Here is a 26,032-nt window from a genome sequence, read left to right as displayed (position 1 = left end):
TAAACCTAACAAAAAACTAACATTATCTTTTAACCTAACCCTAAAACATACCCTAACCCGACACTAACCCTAACTCTAACCTTAAACATAACACTAACCCTAAGACAAAACCTAACCCTAACCATAACCCTAAATGTAACACTAAACTTAACCCTATCACTAACCATGAAACTAACCCTAATCCTAACCCTAATGCTAAACCTAACTCTAACCCTAAACTTAACCCTAACGCTAATTCTAAACCTAATCTAACACTTACCCTAAACCTAAACCTAACACAAACCCTATCACTAACCTTAACCTAACACAAAACCTATCACTAACCATAACCCTAACATGAACCATAACCCTAACCCTAACACTAAAACTAACACTAACCCTAACCCTTTCACTAATCCTAAACCTAACACTAACCCTAACACAAACCCTAACCCTAATAATAACCCTAACCCTAACCATAACCCTAATGCAAACCCTAACTAAACTTAACACGAACCCTAGCTCTACACATAACACTAACCCTAATCCTAACCCTAACACTAACACTAAACCTCTTCCTAACTGTAACACTATTGCTAAACCTAACACTAACGCTACCTCTAACACTAACACTAACCTTAACCATAATCCTAACATGAACCCTAACCCTAACCCTAACATTAAAACTAACCCTAACCCTATCACTAATCCTAAACCTAATGCTAACCCTAACACTAAACCTAACACAAACCCTAACTCTAATACTAACCCCAACCCTAACCCTAACTCTAACGCAAACCCTAACACTAATGCTAAACTAACCTTAACCCTAATTCTACCCATAAATCTAACCTAACACTTACCTTAAACCTAAACATAACACAAAGCCTAACCCTAACACTAACCCTAACCCTAAAACTAACCCTAACATTAACCCTAACCCTAACCTAACCCTAATCCTTAACCTAACCCTAAACCTTACCCTAACCCAAACACTAACCCTAACTCTAACCTTAACAATAACACTAACCCTAAGAGAAAACTTAACCCTAACCATAATCCTAAATGTAACACTAACCCTAACGCTATCAATAGTACTAAAACTAACCCTAATTCTAACCCTATTGCCAACCCTAACTCTAACCCTAAAACTAACACAAATCCTAAGTCTTATCCTAACCTTAACCCTAACACAAATAGTAATCCTAAACCTAACACTAAACCTAACTCTTACCCAAACCCTAACTCTAACACTAAACCTAACCCTATCCCTTATCCTAATACTAACCCTAACACTAAACCTAATCTTAACCATAACCCTAACCATAATACTAACCCTAACCCTAATCCTAACCCTTACATTAACCCTAAACCTAACCGTAAACCTAACGCTAACCCTAACACTAACACTAAACCTAACCCTAATGCTAACCCTAACACTAAAACTAACCCTAACAGAACCCTAACCCTAACCCTAACCCTAACCCTAACCCAAATCCTAACCCTAACCATAAACGTAACCTTTATTCTAACACTAACCCTAACCATAAACCTAATGGTAATCCTAACCATAATTCCAACCGTAACTCTAACACAAACCCTAACAAAAACCCTAATCCTAAACATAGCACTAAATTTAACCCTAAACCTAACCCTAAAACTTACATTAATACTAACTCAAACCCTAACACAAACACTAACCCTAAAACTAACCCTCACCCTAACACTAACCCTAACCCTAACCTTAACACTAACCCTAACACTAACCCTAATCCTATCCTTAACAATAATTTTAATCGTAAACCTAACCCTAACATAACCCTATTCCTAACTCTAACATAATACCTAACCCTAACCCTAAACCTAACCCTAACACTAACCCTAACCCTAACACTAACTCTATCCCTAACATTAACACTAAACCTACCCGTAAACCTAACCCTAATACTAACCCTAACCCTAACCCCCTAACACTAACCCTAACCTTAACCTTAACCCTAACCCCAACCCTAACCCTAAACCTAACACGAATTCTAACTCTAACCCTAACCCTAACTCTCATTCTAACAGTAACCCTAATACTAACCTTCACCCCAAACCTAACACTAAACCTAAACCCAGCCCTATTCATATCACTAATTCTAACCATAACCATAACCCTAAACGTAACACAAACCCTAACACTCAACATAATACTAACCCAAACCCTAACTCTAACCCTAAATCTAAAATTAACCCTAATCTTAACCCTAACCCTAAAACTAACCCTAACCCTAATTCTTAGCCTTACACTAACTAACCCTAACCCTAAAACTAACACAAGTCCTAACCCTAACCCTAACCCTAACCATAACACTAACCATAACCCTAATCCTAACACTACTTCTAAACCTATCCCTAACCCTAACACTATACTTAACCCTAAACCTAACCCTGACCCAAACATTAACACTAAACCTAACCCTAACCCTAACCCTAACACTCACGCTAAACCTAACCCTAACCCTAACACTAACACTAACCCTAAACTTATCCCTAACCCTAACCCTAACACTACCCCTAACCCTAACCCTAACAATAACCCTAACACTAACTCTAATGCAAAATTAAACACTAACATTAACCCTAAATCTAACACTAATTTTAACCGTAACCCAAGTGCTAACATTAACCATAACCCTAACCCTAACCAAAACATAACCCTAACCATAACTCTAACCCAAACTGTAACCCTAACCCTAACACTAACCCTATCCTTAACCCTAACCCTAACACTTACCCTAACACTAACCCTAACCCTAACACTCACCCTAACCCTAACCCTAATGCTAACCCTAACCGTAACACTAATCTAAACCTAACCCTAACCCTAACACTAAACCTAAACCTATTCTTAAAACTAACAGTATCCCTTACCCTAACCCTAACAGTAACACTAACCCTAAACTTAACCCTAACCCTAATTTTAACACTAACCCTAACCCTAACACTAAGACGAACCTTAACCCTAAACCTAACACTAACCCTAACCCTAACTATAACCTAACACTAACACTAACTGTAACTCTAACTGTAACCCTAACCCTAACACTAACAATTACCCAAACACTAACCCTAACACTAACACTAATTTTAACACTAACCCTAAACCTAATGGCAAACCTAAAACTCACCCTAACTCTAAGCCTAACACAAACCCTAACCCAAACCCTAAAACAAAACCTAACCCTAAACCTAACCCCAACATTCACCCAAACACCAACCCTAAAGCTAACTCTAATGCTAGCCCTAACACTAACCATAACCCTAACCCTAACGCTAACCATAACACTAACCTAACCCTAACCTTAATCCTAGCACTAACCCTAATCTTATCTCTAAACAAAACACTATTGCTAACCCTATCCCTAACACTAAACCTATTCCAACCCTAATCCTAACCCTAACTGTAAACCTAACCCTATCCCTAATGCAAATCCTAACACGAACATTAACCCTAACCCTACCACTAATCCTTCCGTAACTGTAACCTAACACTAAACCTAAACCTACCCCTAACACAAACCCTAAACTTGTCCCTAATACCAACACTAACACTAACCCTAACACTAAACCAACCGTAATCCTAACCATAACCCTAACTGTAACCCTAACACCAACTCTAACCCTAATCCTAAAACAAAACCTAAGATTATCCCTAACCCTAAACCTAACACAAATACTAACACTAACCCTAACATTAACAATAACCCTAACCCTATCACAAATCCTAACCATAACCCTAACCCTAACCCTAACACTACATCTAAACCTAATGCTACCCCTAACACTAACTCTAACCATGACCCAACCCTAACATTAGCCCTAACCCTAACCCAAACCTAAAACTAACCCTAACTATAACCTTAAACCTAACACTAACCTTAACCTGAAACCTAACCCTAACCCTAACTCTAACAGAAACACTAACCCTAACCCTATAACTAACCCTAACCCTAATCCTAAACCTAACACTAACCCTAACCCTAACTCTAACCTTAACCCTAACACTAAAACTAACACTAACCCTAACCCTAACACTAACCCTAAACTCAACCCTATCCCTATCACCAAAACTAACCCTAACCCTAAACCTAACCCTAACCCTATCCCTATCCCTAACCCTAACCTTAACCCTAACACTAACACTAACCTTAACCCTAACCTTAACACTAACCCTAACACTAATCCTAACCTACCTGTAACCATAAAACTAGCCCTACCCTAACCCTGCACCTCACTTTAATCCTCTTACTAACCATAACCCCAAACCTAAATCTAACTTTAACCCTAATACAAATCCTAACCATAATACTTACCCTAACACAAAATAATAACTCTAACCCTAATACTAACCCTAACACTAACCCTAACTCTAATTCTAACCCTAACTCTAAAGCTAACCCTAAACATAACCCAAACTCTAACTCTAACTCTAATTATAACCCAAAACCTAACCCTAATTGTAATTCTAAAACTAACCCTAAACTTAACCATAACCCTAACCGTAACACTAATCCTAACCCTAATCCGAACCCAAAAAGTAACTCTAACCTATCCCGAACACTAACACTAACCCTAACTCGAACCCTAACCCCTAAACCTCACCTTAAGCCTAACACTAACCCCAACCCTAACCCTAACACTTAAACTAACACTTACCCTAACCGTAACACTAACCCTAAACCTAAACATAACCTAACATTAAACATAAACCTAACCCTAACCCTAACACTAACACTAACTATAACCCTAACCCTAACCCTAATGTAACCTTAATCCTAACCCTAACCAAAACCCTAACTCAAACCATAAACCTCACCCTAACCTAACCCTAACCCTAAACCTTACATAACACTAATCCTAACCCTAACTCTAACCCTAACACTAATTCAAACCCAAAGCTTAACACTAACCCTTACCCCAACCTTAACCCTATACTAACCTTAACCCTAAACCTAACACTAACCTTAACCCTAACTATACCCTAACACTAACATTAATCCTAACCTTAACCCTAACACTAACCCTAACCCTAACCGTAACCCTAAAACTAACCCTAAGCCTCATTCTATACCTAATACTAATCATAAAACTATCCCTAACACTAACCCTAACACAAACCCTAAATCTAATCCTAACCCTATCACAAACGATAACCCTAATGCTAATTTTAACACTAACCCTAAGACTAACCCTAACCCTAACTTTAAACCTAACCCTGATCCTAACCTTAACCCTAACCCTAAACCTAACCCTTACCTAAACATAACCCTAACTCTAACCCTAACAATAACCCTAAACCTAACCCTAACCCGAATCCTAACTCTAACTCTCTCCCTAACCATAACCCTAATAAAACCCTAACCCTAATAAAACCCTAATCCTAAACCTAGCCCTATTACTAACACAAACCCTAACCCATACCATAACCCTATACCTAACCTAACCCTAAACTTAACCCTTACCTAACCCTAACCCTAACCTTCACCCAAAACCTAATGCTAACCCGCTCCCCAACCCTAATGCTAAGCCTAATACTAACCCTAATTCAAACACTAACATTAACCCTAAACCTAAGTATAACCCAAATTCCAACAGTAATGCTAACCCTAACCGTAACCCTAATCTTAACACTAACCCTAACCCTAACCCTAACACGAACCCTAAATTTAACCCTAACCCTAACGCTAACCTAACCCTAACCATAACCCTAACAGTTAACCTAATCCTAAACCTAAACCTAACCTTAATCCTAACCCTAACCCTATCCCTAACATGAACCCTTACTCTAATCCTAACCCAAACACAACCCTAACACTAACCCTCTCCATAAGACTTAACCTAACCATAACCCTAACACTAAACCTAAACCAAATACTAACCTTAACCTAACCCCAACCATATCCAAAACCACAACCCTAATCCTAACCCTAAAGCTAACCCTCACCCTGAAACTAACCCTAAGCCTCACCCTAACCCTTACCCTAAACCTAACACTAACCCTAACCCTAACACTAAATCTAACCCTAAACCTAATTCTAAACGTAACGCTAAATCTAACCCTAATCCTAACACTAACCCTAACACTAACCCTAACCCTAACCCTAACAATAAATATAACTCTAACTTTAAACCTAACCCTAACACTAACCCTAAACCTAAACCTAACAAAAACCCTAAACTTAGTCCTAACATGAACCATAAATCTAACCTTAACCATAATTTAATCCAAACCCTAACCCTAACCATAACACTAATCTTAACCCTAACCCTTACCCTAACCCTAACCCTAACTCTAACCCTAACACTAACCCTAACCCTAACACTAAATATAACTCTAACTTTAAACCTAACCCTAACACTAACCCTAACCCTAAACCTAACACGAACCCTAATTTTAATCCTAACATGAACCATAAATCTAACCTTAAACCTAATTTAACCCAAACCCTAACCCTAACCCTAACACTAATCTTTCCCCTAACCCTAACACTTACCCTAAACCTAAAACTAACCCTAATCATAATGCTAACGTAAACCTAACCCTAAACCTAACTCTAACCCTAATCCTAACCTTTATCATTACCCTAACCTTAACCCTAACTGTAACCTCAACAGAAACCCTAACCCTAAAGCTAACACTAACGTAAACCCTAACCCTAATACTAACCCTAACCCTAAAACTAATACTAATTCTAACCTTAACCCTAACCCTAAACCAAAATTTTACCTTAGCCCTAACCCTAACCCTAATTTTAATTCTAACATGAACCATAAATCCAACCCTAAACCTAATTTAACCCAAACCCTAACCCTAACCCTAACCCTAAAACTAAACCTAATTTTAACCCTAACCTAAACCTAACCCTAAACCTAACTCTAACCCTAATCCTAACCTTTATCATAACCCTAACCTTAACCCTAACTGTAACCCCAACAGAAACCCTAACCCTAAAGCTACAACAGTAACATAAACCCGAACCCTAACACTAACCCTAACCCTAAAACTAATACTAACTCTAAACTTAACCCTAACCCTAAACCAAAATTTTACCTTAGCACTAACTAATACTAACTCTAACTATTACTAAAACTAATACTAACTCTAACCTTAACACTAACCCTAAACTAAAATTTTACCTTAACCTTAACCCTAACCGTAACCGTAACAGTAAGCAAAAACCTAATCCTAACACAAACCATAAACCTAACCCTAACTCTAAATCTAACAGCAACCCTAACCCTAACCATATCTTGAACCCTAACTCAACTAACCCTAACCCTAACCCTAAACTTAATCCTAACCATAACTGGAACCTTAAACATAATCCTAATCATAACCCTAAGACAAATCCTAACCCTAACCCTAACACTAACCCTAACCCTAACCCTACATTAACACTAATTTTAACCATAACCCGAAACCTAACCATATACCTTACTCAATTCCTTACCCTAAACCTTACCTTAACCCTTACCCTAACACTAACCCTAACCCTAAACCTAATCCTCACCATAATACTAACCCTAACCCTAACCCTAATCCTAACCCTATCCCTAACTCTAACTCTAACTCTAACCCTATTTGTAATATATCACTAACACTAACCCTAACTCTATTCCTAAACCTAAACCCAACCCTGACCCTAAACCTAACAATAACCCTAACCTTAACCTAACCATAACCCTGAACCTAACACTAACACTAAACTTAACCCTAACCCTAACACTAACCGTAAACCTAACTCTAACACAAACCCTAAGACTAACCCTAACATAAACCCTAACTGTAACAGTAATTTTAACTCAAACACTAACCCTAATTTTAAAGCTAAACCTAATCCTAATTGTAACAATGACCCTAAATTTAACTCTAGCCCTAACCCTAACACTTACTCTAACCCTAACTCTAATCCTAACCTAACACTATCCCTAAGCCTCACCGTAACCCTAACCCTAACCGTAACAGTAACCCAAAATCTAACCCTACACTAACCCTAAACTTAACCATAACCCTAAATGTAACACTAACCCTAACCCTAACCCTAACCCTAAACTTAACCCTAACACTAACCCTAACCCTAACCCTAACACAAATCCTAACTGTAACCGTAAACCTAATACTAACCCTAACCCTAAATCTAACCCTAACACTAACCCTAACCCTAATACTAACCCTAAAACTAACCATAACCCTAACACTAAACCTAAACCTTACTCTAACCCTAATGCTAATACTAACCGTAACGCTAACCCTAACCCTCACTCTAATTCTGTCCCTAAACCTAACATTATGCTAACCCTAACCCTAACCATAAACCTAAGACAAACCCTATAGCAAATCATAACCCTAACCATATCCTAACACTAACCCCAACCCTTATCTTACCATAACCCTAACCCTAACATGGACACTAACCCTAACACTAACACTAACCCTAATCTAACACTAACACTAACCAAACACTAACCCTAACCCCAGCACTAACCGTGTCACTAACTCTAACCCTAACCCTAACCCTAACCCTAACTCTAACAGTAACACTAACCCTAACCCTCACACTATACCTAACCTACCCGTAACCATAAAATTAACCCTAACCCCAAACCTATGCCTCACTCTAACCCTCTTCCTAACCATAACCCTAACTGTAACACTAACCCTAACTCTAACCCTAACACTAACACTAAACCTAAGTATAACACTAACCCAAGCACTAACCCTAAACCTAAACATAACCCTAAACCTAACAATAATCCTAACCCTAACCCTAACACTACACCTATCTTTTAACCCTAACCCTTACAGAAAACCTAAACCTAAACCTTACCCTAACACTAACCATAATTCTTACCCTAACACTAACCTAAAACTAACCATAACCCTAACCTTATCACTAATTCTAAAACTAACCCTAACTCTAACCTGAACCCTAACCCTAACCCCAAAATTAACCTTAACCCTAACCCTAACCCTAACATTAACCAAATCCTAACCCTACCATAACACTAATTCTAGCCCTAACCCTAACCCTATAAGTAACCCTAAAGTTATTTCTAACCCTAACACTATCCCTAATTTTAACCCTAACACTAACACTAACACACACCCTAAACTTAACCCTAATTCTAACCCTAAGAAAAACCCTAGCCCTAACCCTAAGACTAACCATAACACTAACATTAACCCTATCCTACACATAACCCTAAAACTAACTCTAAACCTAATCCTAAGCCTCATTCTAACTCTAATCCTAACCATAACCCTAATCCTAAACCTATCACTAACCCTAACAAAAACCCTAAACCTAACCCTTACCCTAACACAAAACATATCCCTGAACCTAACACTAATATTAACACTAATCCTAACCCTAAACCTAACTCTAAAACTAATCATAAACCTAACACAAACCCTATCCCTAACCCTAAAACTAACTCTAACCATAATTCTAATTTTAACTCTAAAACTAACCCTAACACTAACCCTAATTCTAACCATAACACACTAACCCTAACACTAGCCCTTACCCTAAACCTATCTCTAACCCTAACACTATCCCTAACCCTAACCCTTACACTAACAATAAAGCTAACCCAAAACCTAATCCTATCCCTAACACTAACCCTAACCCTAACGCTAACATGAACCCTATACCTAATACTAAAACTAACCCCAACACTAACCCTTGCTAATCCTAAAGCTCACCATACCTTAACCCTAAACCTAAAACTAACCCTAAACATAACCACAACACTAACTCTAACCCTAACACTAGGCCTAACCCTAACACTAACACTAAACCTATCCCTAACCCTAACACTATCCCTAACCCTAACCCTAACACTAACACTAACTCAAAACCTAAACCTAACACTAACCTTAATGCTAACATGAACCCTAACCCTAACTCTAACCCTAATACTAAGTCTAACATTACCCCTTACACTAACCCTAACCCTAACCCTAACACTAACCCTAAACCTAACACTAACCCTAACCTTAACCCTAAAATTAACACTAACCATAACCCTAACACTTACACAAAACCTAAACCTAACACTAAATTTAACCATAACTGTAAACCCTAACCCTAACCCTAACACTAACACTAACCCTAAACCTAAGTGTAATCCTAACCCTAACCCTAACCCTAAACCTAACACTAACACTAACCATAACCCTAAACCTGAACTAACCCTATCACTAACCCTAACCCTAAATCTAAAATTAACCCTAACTCTAACCCTAATCCTAATCCTAATCCCAACCACAGCCCTAACCCTAACCCTAACCCTTACCTAAGCCTAACATTAACCCTAAAGCTAACAATAACCCTTACCTTAACCCAAACCCTTACCCTAACTCTCATTCTAACCCTAACCCTAAAACTAACAGTTACCCTAATTCTATCCCTAACCCTAACTTACACCTAACATTATCCCTAACCTTAACCCTAACATGAACCATTACCCTAACCCTAACCTAACCCTAACTCTAACCCTAATCCTAACAAAAAATATAAACCTAATATTAACCCTACCCTAGCAGTAATCCTAATCGTAACCCTAACACTGACCTAACACTAATCCTAACCCTATCCCAAACCCTAATCCTTACCATAATCGTAACACTAACCCTAAACCTAAACTTAACCCTAACTTTAAAACTCACCCTAAACCTAACCCTAAACCTAAACCTACCCTAACACTAAATTTAACTGTAACCCTAACACTAATCCTAAACCTAACTCTAACCCTTACCCAAACACTAATATTATTATTTTTTTTCTTTATTCATATATATATATATATATATATATATTTAAAGAGAGAGAGAGAGAGAGAGAGAGAGAGAGAGAGAGAGAGAGAGAGAGAATTTTTAATATTTTTTAGTTTTTGGCAGACACAACATCTTTGTTTGTATGTGGTGCTGAGGATCAAACCCGGGCCGCAATCATGTCAGGTGAGCGCACTACCACTTGAGCCACATCCCCAGCCCCCAAACACTAATATTAAACTTAACCCTAACCCTAACTGTAACACTAACACTAAGCCTAGCACTAATGCTAAACATATCCCTAACACAAAGCCTAATCCTAAACCTAACAAGAACCCTAACACTAACCCTCACACTAACCCTAACCCTAACACTAACCCTAACACTAATCCTAAACCTAACCTTAACCCTAAAATAAACCCTAAACTAACACTAAACCTAAACCTAACCCTAACACTAACCGTAAAACTAACCCTAACCCTAACCCTGACCTAACCCTAACCCTAACCCTTACCTAACCCTAATGTAATCCTAACCCTAACCCTTACCTTACCCTAAACCTAACCAGTAATGCTAACCCTAAACCTAACCCTAATCCTAACACTAATTCTAACCCTATCGCTAATCCTAAGCATAAATCTAACCCTAAACCTAACACTAACTTTAACACTATCACTAACACTAACACTACCCCTAAACCTAACCCTAATCCTAACTCTAACCCTAACCCTAAAATTAACCCTAACACTATCCCTGACCCTAACACTAATTATAACCCTAATACTAACTGTAACGCTAATCCTTACCCTAACCCTAAACTTAACACTAAGCCTATCCTTAACCCTAATTTAAACACTAACCCTAAACCTATCCCTAATGCTAACACTATTCCTAATCCTAACACTAACACTAAGCCTAACCCTAAATTTAACCCTAACTCTAACACTAACCCTAACCCTAACCCTAACATGAACCCGAATCCTAACCCTAAAACTAATCCTAACACTAACCCTAAAAGTAACCCTAAACCTAAAACTAAACCTAACACTAACCCTAACCCTACCACGAACCTTAACCCTAAACCTAACTCTAACACAAACCCTAATCACAAACCTAACCCAACACAAACCCTAACCTAACCTAAGACTAACCCTACAACTAAGTATAACCCTAACAACAAACCTAATCCTAACCCTAATCCTAAGCCTAACATAAACCTAACCCTAACCCAAACTGTACCCCTAACACAAACCCTAATCCAAACCCTAACCCTAACCCTAACACTAATCCTAATGCTAAACCTAACCCTAATCCTAACACTAACTCTAACCTCAACCCAAACCCTATCAGTAACCCTAACCCAAACTCTAACCCGAAACCTAACACTAACTCTAAACTTAACCCTAACCCTAACCGTAACACTAACCCGAACCTATGCGTAACCCTAAACCTAAGCCTAAAACTAACCCTAAGCCTCACTCTAACCCTGATACTAACCATAACCATAAAAATACCTTACCCTATTCCTAAACCTAACACAAACCCTAATCCTAACCCTTACCCTAACACAAACCATATCCTTTACCCTAACACTAACCCTAACCCTAACCCTAACTCTAAAACTGACCTTAACCCTAACCTGAACAATAACCCCAATCCTATCTCTAAAACTAACCCTAATCATAACCTTAACCTTAAACCTAACAAGAACCCTAACCATAACATTAACCCTATCTGTAACACTAACCCTACCCCTAACCCTAGCCCTAACCCTAAAACTAACCCTAAACCTATACCTAATCCTAACAATATTCCTAACACTAATGCAAACTCTAACACTAAACATAAACTTAAACCTAACTCTAACCCTAACACTAACCCTAACCCTAATGCTAACACACACCCTAACCCTAGCCATAACCCTAACCCTAACCCTTAAACTAACCCTAAACCTAACACTAACATAACACTAACCGTAACCCTAACCTTAACCCTAACACTAAATAACCCTAACCTTTACACGAACCATAAATCTGACCCTAAAACTAACCCTAATTCTAACCCTAACACTAAACCTAAACCTAATGCTATCCCTAACACTACCCCTAACCATAACCTTAACAGTACCTTAGCACTAACCCTAACCCTAACCCTAAATCTAATTTTTACCATAACCGTAATCATAACCATAACCCTAACCCTAACACTAACCTTAAAACTCACCCTTACCCCATCCCTAACCCTATCCCTAACCTTAACCCTAACACTCAGCCTAAACCCAACACTAACTCTTACCCAAACACTATTCCTAACACTAACTCTAACGGTAATTCTAAACCTAACCCTCACTGTAACCCTCAATATAACCCTAAAACAAACCCTAAACCTAAACCTAACATGAACCCTAACCCTAACCATAACCCTAACCATAACACTAATCCTAAACGTAACCTTAACCCTGACACTAACCCTGATACTAACCCTAACACTAACCCTAACCCTAACCATAACCCTTACCATAACACTAACACAAACATAAATCTAAAACTAAACCCAACCCTAATTCAAACACTAACCCTAACCCTAACCTAACTGTAACCCTAACCCTGACATAAATCTAACCCTAACCTTAACCCTAACCCTAACACTAATTCTAACCCTAACACTAACCCTAACCCTATTTCTAAACCTAAGCTTAAACCTAACCCTAAATCTAACACTAACCCTAACACTAAACCTAACCCTAATACTAAACATAAGCCTAACACTAACACTAACCTCAATCATAACCTTAACCCTAACAATAACCCTAAACCTAACACTAACTCTAACCCTAATACTAACTGTAATGCTAACCCTAAGCCTAACCCTAACACAAAACCTAAACATAACCCTAACCCTAACACAAAAGATTACCCTAACCCAAACATTAATCATAACTCTAACCCGAACCTGAACCCTAACCCTAACACTAACCCAAACCCTAACACTAACCCTAACCCTAACCCATATATTAAAAGTAAACCTAACCCTAAACCTAACCATAACACTAACCCTAAACTTAACCCAAAATATAACACTAACCCTAACCATCACCCTAACCCTAACACTAACTCTAAACCTATCCCTAACCCTAACACTATTCCCAAACCTAACCCTAACCCCAACACTAACAGTAAGCCTAACCCTAAATCTAACCCTAACCCTAACACTCACCCTAACCCTAACAGTAACACTAACTCTAATCATAACCCTCACCCTAACCCTAAACCTTATCTCAACCCTATCCCTATCCCTAACACTAACCTAACACTAACACTAACCCTAACCTAACCCTAACCGTAACACAAACCCTAACCCTAACCCTAACCCTAACCCTAAACTTACCCTAACCCTAACACAAACCTAACACTAACCCTAATTTTAAAACCAACCCTTATTCTAACCATAACCCTAATCCTAAACCTAACCCCAAAACTAACTCTAACCCTAAAACTAACATTAACACTAACCCTAACCCTAAAACTTACCCTAACCCTAACCCTAACTCTAACACGAACTCTAATCCTAAACCTAATAATAACCCTAAACCTTACCCTAAACCTAATCCTAAACCTAACCCTAACACTACCCCTAACCCTAACCCTAACCTGAAATCTAACACTAATCATAATTCTAACCCTAAACCTAACCATAATCCTAACTATAACACTAATACCTACCGTTACCCTAACCCTTTCCTAACCGTAACAATAACCCTACCCCTAACAATAACATCAATCCTAACCATAACCTGAAACCTAAACCGAAACCTAACCCTAACCGTAACACTTACCCAAACCCTAACCCTATCCCTAACCTTAACCTTTACATTAAAAGTAAACCTAACTCTAAAGCTGACACTACCCATAATCCTAACCATAAATCTAACCCTAAACTTAATTATAACACTAAACCAAACACTAATGCTAACCCTAACTGTAACCCTAATGCTAACCCTAACACTAACCCTTACCCTAACCCTAAAAAGAACCCTAAGTCAAAACCCTAACCCTAACCTAAATCTAACCCTAAACCTATCCTTAACACGAAACCTAAACCCAAACCTAACCCAACCATAACACTAACCCTAACCCTAAGCCTAACCCTAAATCTAACCCTAACTTAACCCTAATCCTAACACTGACATTAACCCTAACCCTAACACTAACCCTAACCCTAACCCTAGCTAACTCTAATTATAATCCTAAACATAAACCTAAACCTTACCCTAACGCTGACCCTAACCCTAACACTAACCTTAAACCTAACACTAACACTATCCTAACCCTAACACTAACCCTAATCATAACCAAAACCCTAACCCTAATCCTAACCCTAACACTAACCATAACATAAACCGAAAACTTAAGTATAACCCTGTTAAGAGCCACAGCCGAAGGGGCCCCAGCAAACTTTCAGACTGCCAGCTGATGATTGGCTCACAGCGGCCCCAGCAACATCTAGCTGATTGGCTCCTCTGTGGAGATGCTCATTGAGCTGTTTCCCTGCCCTTTCAGACTACCAGCTGATGATTGGCTCACAGCGGCCCCAGCAACATCTAGCAACATCTAGTTGATTGGCTCCTCTGCGGTGATGCTCATTGGGCTGTTTCCCTGCCTTTTCAGACCACGGCGCTGCTCATTGGGGGACTTTTTTGGCTCCGCCCATGCGACCCAGCCAATTGGCCTCAAGAGCAGGAGGATTGTGGGAGGAAGAGGCTGGGTTGGGGAGTGTGGCTTGTGGGAAGCTGGTGGTGGCAGTTGGGCTCTGAGGGTTTTTTCCTGAGGAGCTGTTTTGTTTGGCATGTGTGGATCTAAAAATAAAGTTAGTTTCTTTCGACAAGTGGCTCCTGAATTGTGCCCAGCCAGACTGCGGCATTTGGTGGCCCGTACGGGGAAGTGACTGAGGGTAAGTAAACTGCTTGCCCCTGAGGGCAGGGCGAGAGAATGGGTAGCCATTTTAAGATTCTTCTTTTGTTTTGCTTCACATTTGTTTTAAGTTGACTGTCCCTGGAGATGTGTAAGATGGAAGAAAAACCGCTCACATCTGAGGAACAGATAGGGAGAAAGGACGGATGGACATTTCAGGAGGCTATTATAATGATTTTGTGTTGTTCCAATTTTGTTTCACTCTGTTTCAGTTTTGTTAGGCATTATCTTGTTGGGTTGTAATATAATAGAAACATGGGATCAGAAATTAGTAAAAAACAAACCGAAAGAGTGTTAAGTAAATTGTTAGAGGAAGGAGGCATTCCAGTAAAATCAAGAGCAGTCAGGACATACTTTGATACAATACAAAAATGTAGCCCATGGCTTTTTAAGGAGGAGTTGTTAAATATATCACAATGGAACCATCATGGTGAAGATTTAAAAAGAATAGAAAAGAAAAGCCCAGGAACTCTGCCAGTTGGCACATTGCCATTGTGGACGTTCGTATCTGGTTTGCTTAGTCAAAGCCTTCAATTCAGACAAAGGTAGAGGAAGGAGAAGACATAAAGATTCAAGTAAAAGAGAAGGTCTCTCAAGTTAGTCAGAAAGAGGAAAAGATTCAAGTAAAAGAGAAGGTCTTTCGAGCTAGTCAGACAGAGGAAGGAAGTTTAGAGCAGAAAAAGCCATCAGGGGAAAAGTCACAACAGGAGACTGCTAATAACACCTTTCTATCACCAGAGGGTATAAGTGTCCAACCAACAGCACCACCTCTACAGGAGACTGCTACTAACACCTTTCTATCACCAGAGGGCATAAGTGTCCAATCAACAGCACCACCTCCATATGCTGGGGGCTTCCAACCCCCGCAGTTGATAGTTGGGATTCTGAGACAGGATCTCAAGTATTAACATGCCCTGTATTTGTGGTAGGAGGGCAGTGAATTTACCATGCTTTAAATTTCAAAACAGTGAAGCAGCTAAAAGAGGCTGTAACAACCTATGGTCCTCAAGCATACTTCACTGTAAGCTTGGTTGAATCCATTACCAACTTGAACATGACGCCAGCAGATTGGGCTAATATGTGTAAAGCTGTGCTAAATGGAGGACAATACCTGTTATGGAAGGTTGCCAATGAGGAATTTTGCAAGGAGACGGCTAGGCGAAATGCAGCATCTGGTTATTCTCAGAGAAATCTAGATATGTTGTTAGGAAAGGGACCTTATGAGGATCAGCAGCAACAAATTGCATATGATCCTGGTGTATATTTACAAATTGCTGTAGATGCAGTTAAGGCATGGAAGACTTTACAAGGACATGGAGGTTTACAAGGTCAATTATCTAAGATAATACAAGGAGCTAATGAATCTTATGCTGAATTTGTAGATAGGCTTATTCAAACAGCTACCAGAGTTTTTGGGAATACAGAACAAGCAATGCCATTAATAAAACAACTGGCTTATGACCAAGCGAATCGTTGGTGCAGAGATATCATTAGACCATGGAAACATGAATATTTAAACACATATATTAAATTATGTAGAGACATTAATGAACAAGAGCAAGTCGTGGCAGCTGCAGTAAAACAGGCTTTAGATGCCAGGCCAAGAACATGCTACAATTGTGAACAAACAGGACATTTCAAAAGGAATTGCTCCATAGGAGGAGGGTTTAACAAAACTAGGTATCAAAGGAGTAGAATACCGGATATTTGCCCACGATGCCGTAGAGGGAGACATTGGGCTAATGAATGCTGTTCTCAAACCACCATAGAGGGTACTGCATTATCAGAAAACGAACAAGGACCAAGTGTTTATCCACGATATCGTGGAGAAAGGCATCGGGCTCCATTGCCAAAAAATGGACAGGGGGGTCCAATGCTCCGGGACCCAAAACCACAAATATACGGAGCACTGGAGGAACCCAGCAACCCCATCAGGGTAGTGCTCAGGACACATTGTCCATCAGATCCCTCATCAGACAAACCAGAGGGAGCACAGGGTTGGACATCTGCGCCTCCGCCAGATCAGTACTAACTCCAGAGATGGGAATTCAAATCATTCCCACAGGGTTGAAAGGACCTATTCCCAAAGGAACAGTAGGCTAATTATTGGGACGCAGCTCTTCTACTCTAAAAGGACTTATGATAAGTTCTGGGGTAATTGATCCCGATTATGAAGGTGAAATAAAAATTATAGCCAGTTCTCCAAATGGTATAACAGTAATTTCACCAGGAGATAGAATAGCACAGTTACTAATAATATCAAGCCTACATGATAAATTTTCCAGTCGTGCTGTAGAAAGAGGTTCCAAGGGATTAGGCTCCACAGGTGTAGATTGGGCTATGCTGTCTTTAAATTTAGATTCTCGCCCCATGCTAAAACTAAATATTCAAGGACATGAATTTAATGGGCTACTGGATACAGGTGCAGACTTTAGCATCATCTCTCATCAAGAATGGCCAAAACATTGGCCATTACAACAAGCCACTCAAACGCTTCGAGGCCTAGTAGTGGTGACTAATCCCTATAGAAGTGCAATGGTATTAGATTGGAAGGATCCTGAAGGATGTGAAGGAACTATACAGCCATATGTATTGGATCATCTTCCTATAAATTTATGGGGACGAGATGTCCTAGATCAATTAGGTTTGACATTAACAAATAACATCAACCAAAATGCACCCACTATTATGACTAGACAAGGTTTTGGGAAAGGAAGAAGATTAGAAAAACAAGAACAAAGTATAGCAGCACCAATACAAATAGATCAAGGAACACACAGACATGAGTTGGATTTTCAGAAAGGGCCACTGAGACAATAAAAATTACTTGGAAATCAGAAAGACCAGTATGGGTTCCTCTGTGGCCCCTGACTAAAGAAAAGATAAAAGCAGCCCATGACCTGGTCAAACAACAATTAGCGGAAGGATATATACAACCTTCTGTATCTCCCCATAATACTCCCATTTTTGTCATCAAAAAGAAATCTGGTAAATGGAGATTATTGCAAGATTTAAGAGCCATTAATAATGAGATGGTTATTATGGGACCTGCTCAATCGGGGATTCCTCAATTGTCTGCTTTGCCAAACAGTTGGTATGTTTTAGTAATAGATATTAAAGATTTTTTTTTTCAATTCCAATTCATCCTGAGGATAGTCCACGTTTTGCATTTACTATCCCTACACTGAATCATGAAGGTCCTGATCAGAGATATGAATGGAAAGTACTCCCTCAAGGGATGGCTAACAGCCCAAATATGTGTCAAATTTATGTTAACAAAGTAATCCAGCCACTTGGAAATAAAAATCCTGAACTACAAATATTTCACTATATGGATGATGTACTATTAGCACACAAAGCTAAAAACACATTGCTAGAATGTTATTCCACAAACTTATTAAAAAATTATAATCTAGAGATAGCAATAGATAAAGTACAATTAAATTTTCCAATTAATTATTTAGGAGTTCTATTATCCTCAACCATGGTCCATCCATCAAAAATTGAAATATGAGTGGATCAAGTTAAAACACTTAACGACTCTCAAAAGTTGTTAGGAGACATAAATTGGATAAGGCCTTATCTAGGTATACCAACAGGAGAGTTGGGACCTTTATTTGATATCCTAAAAGGTCCATCAGATCCAAATTCACCCCGAATGTTAACGCCTGAAGCAAGAAAGGCATTAAAAGTCATTGAAACATATATGGAAAATATGCATTTGGATAGAATTGATATAAGTTTGCCTTTATTATTTATTGTACTACCAACAAAAAATATTCCTACAGGAGTATTTTGGCAAGAAGGTCCATTATTATGGATACATTTATCTTATTCTCCTAACAGTATTCTTACTAGGTATCCTGAGGCTGTAGGACAATTAATACTCAAAGGAATAAAAGCAGCAAAGGGAGTGTTTGGAATTTCTCCCAATAAAATTATTACTCCATATACTATGAATCAAATTGATGAGTTAGCTAATGTGTTAAATACTTGGGCAATAATCATGTGCAAATCTAATGTTTCATTTGATAACCACTTACCATCTAATCCTTTATTGTCTTTTTGGTCATCGCATCCTGTAATTTTTCCAAAAATGACAAGAAAAACACCTGTTGGGAATGCCCCAAATATATTCACTGATCGATCAAATAATGGTACAGCAGCAATAGTTACACCTGATCAAAATTTTACATTTTTAGTATCCAAACAATCAGCTCAAAAGGTAGAGCTTAAGGCAGTACTACAAGCTTTTGTGATGTTTAAAGATTCTGTATTTAATTTATTTTCCGATAGTCAGTATATAGTTAATGCTATAGTATCCCTTGAAGATGCTGGTAGGATTTCCCCTTCCTCTACTGTTTTCTCTTTGCTTTCCACTCTACAAAGTCTAATCTGGGACAGAAAAGATCCATTCTTTATAGGACATATCAGGGCACATACAGGATTGCCTGGAGCCCTTAGTTTGGGCAATGATTTAGCAGATAAAACTACACATGACATACATATTTTCTCTACACTAGAAGAAGCTATAAATTTTCATAAAAGTTCCATGTCAATGCTAATACTTTACAAAAGCGTTTTAAAATAACTAAGGAACAAACTAGACAAATAATAAAACAATGTCAAAATTGTGTGACCTTTTTACCACAAGTTAATCTTGGAATCAATCCTAGAGGATTGATATCTAACCATATTTGGCAGATGGACGTCACACACTTTCCAGAATTTGGAAAATTAAAATATTTCCATGTTACAGTTGATAGTTCTTCTGGATTTTTGATGGGCTCCCTTCATGCCGGAGAAAAAACTAAAGATGTTATAGCTCATTGCTTACAAAATTTTGCCACTGTGGGCATCCAAAACAGTTAAAAACAGATAATGCCCCTGGTTATACTTCTGCCTCTTTTAAACAATTTTGCTCATCATTTGGCGTTACTCATATAAAAGGAATCTCATACAATCCACAGGGACAAGGCATAGTTGAAAGAGCTCCTCAAACTATTAAAATGTACTTACTAAAGCAAAAAGAAGGAATTGGGAAGGGGTATATATTCCCCAAAGATAAACTTAAAATAACCCTTTTTACTCTAAACTTTTAAAATTTGGATTCATCAAGGCTTAGTGCTGCGGAAAGGCATATGTGTCCAAAAAATGTACATAAGTCCAAGGTACTTTGGAAGGATATTCTAACAGGACAATGGAAAGGTCCTGACCCAGTAATTGTCTGGAGTCGGGGGTCTGTTTGTGTGTTTCCACAGGGAGAACAGCAGCTAACACTAAAACTAATCCTAACACTAATCCTAGTCCTAAAACTAACCCTATCCTTAACATTACCTTAACCCTAACCCTAACCTAACACTAACACTAACCCTAAACCTAACAATAACCCTAAACATATCTCTAACCCTAACCCAAACAATACTCCTAACCCTAACCCTTATTCTAACACAAACCCTAACCCCAACTCTAACCCTAACACTAATACTAACACTAACCATAACCTTATCCCTAACCCAATCCCTATCCTGAATAAAAACCCTAATCCAAACGAAAAACCTATACCAAATGTAACCCTAACCCTAACCTTTACATAACACTAACACTATCCTTAACCCTAACCCTAATCCTAACCTTAACCCTATCATTAAACCTAACCATAACCCTAATACTAAACCTAACATTAACCCTAACCATAACCCTAACACTGACCCTAACACTAACCCTAATACTACCCTTAACCTTAAAACTAACCCTACACTCACCCTAACCTTAACTTTAAACCAAATCCTACTGTAACCCTAACCCTAACAGAAACCCTAACCCTAATCCTAACACTAAGCCTTACCCTAACCCTAACCCAAACCATAATCCTAACCCTAACCCTAACACTAACCCTAACCATAAACCTAACCCTAAACCTAACCCTAACCCTAACCCTAACTCTAACACTAACCCTAAAATTAACTTTAACCCTAACACTATCCCTAACCCAAACATTAACCCTAAAACTAACCTAACCCTAACACTAACCCTAAACCTAACCCTTACATGAATCCAACCCTAACCCTAACATTATTCCTAAACCTAATTCTAACCCTAACCCTAACACTAACCCTATAAATAAACCTAAACCTAACAACAACACTAACACTACCCTAACCCTAACCCTAACACTTATCCTAACCCTAACCCTAACCCTAACACTAACAATAATCATAACTCTAACCCTACAATGAAGCCTAACCCTAACACAAAACCTAAACCTAATACTAACACTAACCCTAATCTTAACCCTAACCCTAACACTATCCTAAACCTAACCCTTACCCTAACAGTAAACCTAACCCTAAACCTAACACTAACCCTAAACCTAACCCTATCACTAACACTAACACTAAACCTCACCATAAATGTAACCCTAACCCTAACACTTACTGTAAACCTAACCCTAACACTAACCCTTAACCTAGATATAACACTAACTCAAAGAGTAATCCTAACCCTAAACCTAACCCTATCTGTAACACTAACCATAAACCTAAACATAATCCTACACCTAATCTTAATATTAACCCTAACCCTAACTATAACACGAATTCTAAACCTAATTCTAACTCTAACACTAACCATAACCCTAACCATAACACGAAAACTAATCCTAACCATAACCCCAACACTAACCCACACCCTAACCCTAACCCCTACCTAAACCTAATACTAAACCTAACCCTAACACTAACCCTAAAACTAACCCTACGCCTAACCCTAATACTAAACCTAACCCTAACACTAACCCTACGCCTAACCCTAATACTAAACCTAACCCTAAGCATAACCCTAATGTTAACTGTAACCCTAAACCTAACTGAAACCCTAACCCTAACACAAATCCTAACACTAAACCTAACACTAACCCTAACACTAACCCTAACCCTAACCCTAGCACTAACCCTAACCCTAATGTTAATCCTATCCATAATCCTAATCCTGTCTCTAAACCTAACCTTAACCCTAACACTAACCCTAATCCTAACCCTTACCCTAATTCTAACACTCACCTAAGCCTAACCCTAAACCTAGCACTAACCATTACCCTAAACCTAACACTAAACCTAAACCTAATTATAACCCTAACCCAAACAGTAATGCTATCCCTAACCTTCACCCTAACCTTAACACTAACTCAAACTGCAACCTTAACCCTAAACCTAATCCTAACAGTAACCCTAATCCTAACCCTAACCCTATCCCTAACCATATCCCTAATCCTAACCCTACCTGTAACCCTATCCATTACCCTAAGCCAAACCCTCACCCTAATGCTACCCTAGTCCTAACACTCATCCTTAGCCTATCCCAAACCCTAACTCTTTTACTAGTCCTAAACGTAGGCCTCATTCTAGCTCTAGCCTTAACGCAAAACCTGACCCTTATTCTGACCCCAACACGAACCCTAGATCTAAACCTGATACTAACCCTAAACCAGACTCTAACTCTTCCCCTACCAGTAAACCTATACCTACACCTAACAGTAACACTAGCCCTAGTCCTAACCTAATCCTAAATAGAGTCATAAATGTAGCCCTAGCCCTAAACAAAAACCTTGAACTAGCCCTAACAATAACCCTTAACCTAAGAAAGACTAACCCTATCCCTAGACCCAATGCTATTCCTAATTCTGGCACGAACCCTAACCCAAACACTGATGCTTACCCTAACACAAATCCTAGCTCTAAACCTTATCCTAACCCAAAACTAACCCTAACACTAGACTTATCCATAACCCTAACACTAAAACTAGTCATAACCATAACCCAAGCTCTTACATTACCCATAGCGCTAATGCTAGCCATAAACATCATGCAAAACTAGCCTTTATTCTAGCCCTAAACCTAGCCCTAATTGTAACCCTAACCATAACCCTAGACCTAACCCTAACCCTCGACCTAGTCCTAAACCTAGCTCGAAATCTAACCCCTTCCCTAATATAACACTAACCCTAACCCTAACCCTAGCCCTGACTCTAACCCTAACCCTTGCCCTAGACCTAACCCTAGCTCAAACCCTAATACTTACCCTAAATCTAACCCTGACACTAACCCTAGGCCTAACCCTAACCTTAGCCATAAACTTAACCTTAACCCTAGCCCTAACCTTAGCTCTAACCCTATCCATTACCCTAAAGATAAGCCTAAACCTAACGCTAACCCTATCACTAACAATAACCATATCCATTACTCTAAACCTAACCTGAATCCTAAACCTAACCCTATCCATCACCTGAATCCTAAACTGAACCCTAATGCTAATACAAGCCTTAACCCTAAACCTTAACCTAAACCAAACCATACCTAGGCCTTGACCCTAATAAAACACCTAGCTTTAAACCTGACCCTTACCCTAAACCTAACCCTTACACTAGACCTAGCCATAACCTAACCATAAAACTACCACTTACTTTGTACCTAGACCTGACATTAGCCCTAGCCCTAAACTTAGCCCTAGCCCTAACACATACCCTCATCCTGGCATTAAACCTAGTCTTAATCCTAACCTGATCCCTAACCCTAGCCCTAAATCAAATTCTAACCCGAACCCTAGCTCTAAACCTAGCTATAACCCCCTTCCCCTAAATCTAACCCTAACCCTAACCCTAACACTAACCATAACCCTAGCCCTAACCCTAATCCTAACCCTAACACTAACCCTAGTGCTAATCCTAGCCCTAATTTAACCCTAACCCCAAACCTACCCCTAACCCTAGCCCAAAGAATAACTCTAATCGCACCCCAGTCCTATTTCTAGTTCTAACCCCATCCATTACCATAACCCTAACACTAGCCCTAAACTTAATCCTAATGCAGGCCCTAGCCCTAAACCTAGATCTAACCATAACAATAAATCTAAGCCTAAACCTCATTCTACCACTAGCCCTTACACTATCGCTAATCCTAAAACTAGCCCTAACCCTAGCCCTAGCTCTAAAGCAAAACTGAGCCATAGCCCTAACCTATCCTTAGCCTAAAGGTAATGCTAGACCTGACATTAGCCCTATCCCTAATTCTTACCCTAACCCTAACACAAAACCTAACCCTACACCTAGCCTTAATCCTAGCTCTAATTTGAGTCCTATCCCTAACCCTGATCAGTAACACTGATCCTGACTCTGACCCTAACACTAACCCTATATCTAATAATCTCCCTAATCCTAAAACTAATCTAAACACTAGACTTTGACCTAGACCTAATGCTATCTCTAATCATAACCCTAGTTCTTACATTATCCGTAGTCCTATACTAGCCCTAACCTAACCCAAAACCTAGCCCTAATTCGAGCCCTAATTCTAGTTTTATTTTTTTCAATACAATCTATGCTTTATTTTTTTATTGGTTGTTCAAAAACATTGCAAAACTCATGACATATCATCTTTCATACATTTGATTCAAGTGGGTTATGAACTCCCATTTTTACCCCAAATACAAATTGCAGAATCACATCGGTTACTCATTCACATTTTTACATAATGCCATATTAGTGACTGTTGTATTCTGCTACCTTTCCTATCCCCTACTATCCCCCCTCCCCTCCCATCTTCCCTCTCTACCACATCTACTGTTGTTCTATTCTCTCCCTTGTTTTTACCCCCCTTTCCCCTCACAATCTCTTATATGTAATTTTGTATAAAATTGAGGGTCTCCTTCCATTTCCATACAATTTCCCTTCTCTCTCCCTTTCCCTCCCACCACTTGTCTCTGTTTAATGTTAATATTTTCCTCATGCTCTTCCTCCCTGCTCTGTTCTTAGTTGCTCTCTTTATATCAAAGAAAACATTTGGCATTTGTTTTTTAAGGAGAGATCCAACATGGCAGCAGGCAGGGAGGCAGCGCTTTCAGTACCTCTTCAATAACGGGGTCAGAGAGACGCATTGATACGCTTAGATTCTACCTGCTGAGAAACTCCTAGCAAAATTCCACTGAAGAGAGACCGGCTGGGAATTAGTAGGATTTTTGGAGGTGACAGTTTGCCCCAGATGAGTGAATCTCCGCCACGCGGCGCAGAGGTCCAGACCCACCAGCCGTTGCCCGCGCGACTCGGCGTTCGTCGGCCACCTGCCCGCAGCCCCTGCGACTGGGTGGCTATCCTCCGAGGCACAGCTCAGCAGGAGCGGCGCAGGGACTCTAGGAAGAGGTCTCGAGCCAAGCCTTCATGAAATAGCGAACTGGGAATTGAAACCAAGCAGAGACAGACCAGTCCCAC

This window comes from Callospermophilus lateralis, chromosome X (assembly GCF_048772815.1).
Source record: "Callospermophilus lateralis isolate mCalLat2 chromosome X, mCalLat2.hap1, whole genome shotgun sequence".
NCBI classification, from domain to species: Eukaryota; Metazoa; Chordata; class Mammalia; order Rodentia; family Sciuridae; genus Callospermophilus; species Callospermophilus lateralis.
The sequence above is the reverse complement of the archived record's forward strand: the minus strand, read 5'-3'. Positions refer to the sequence as shown.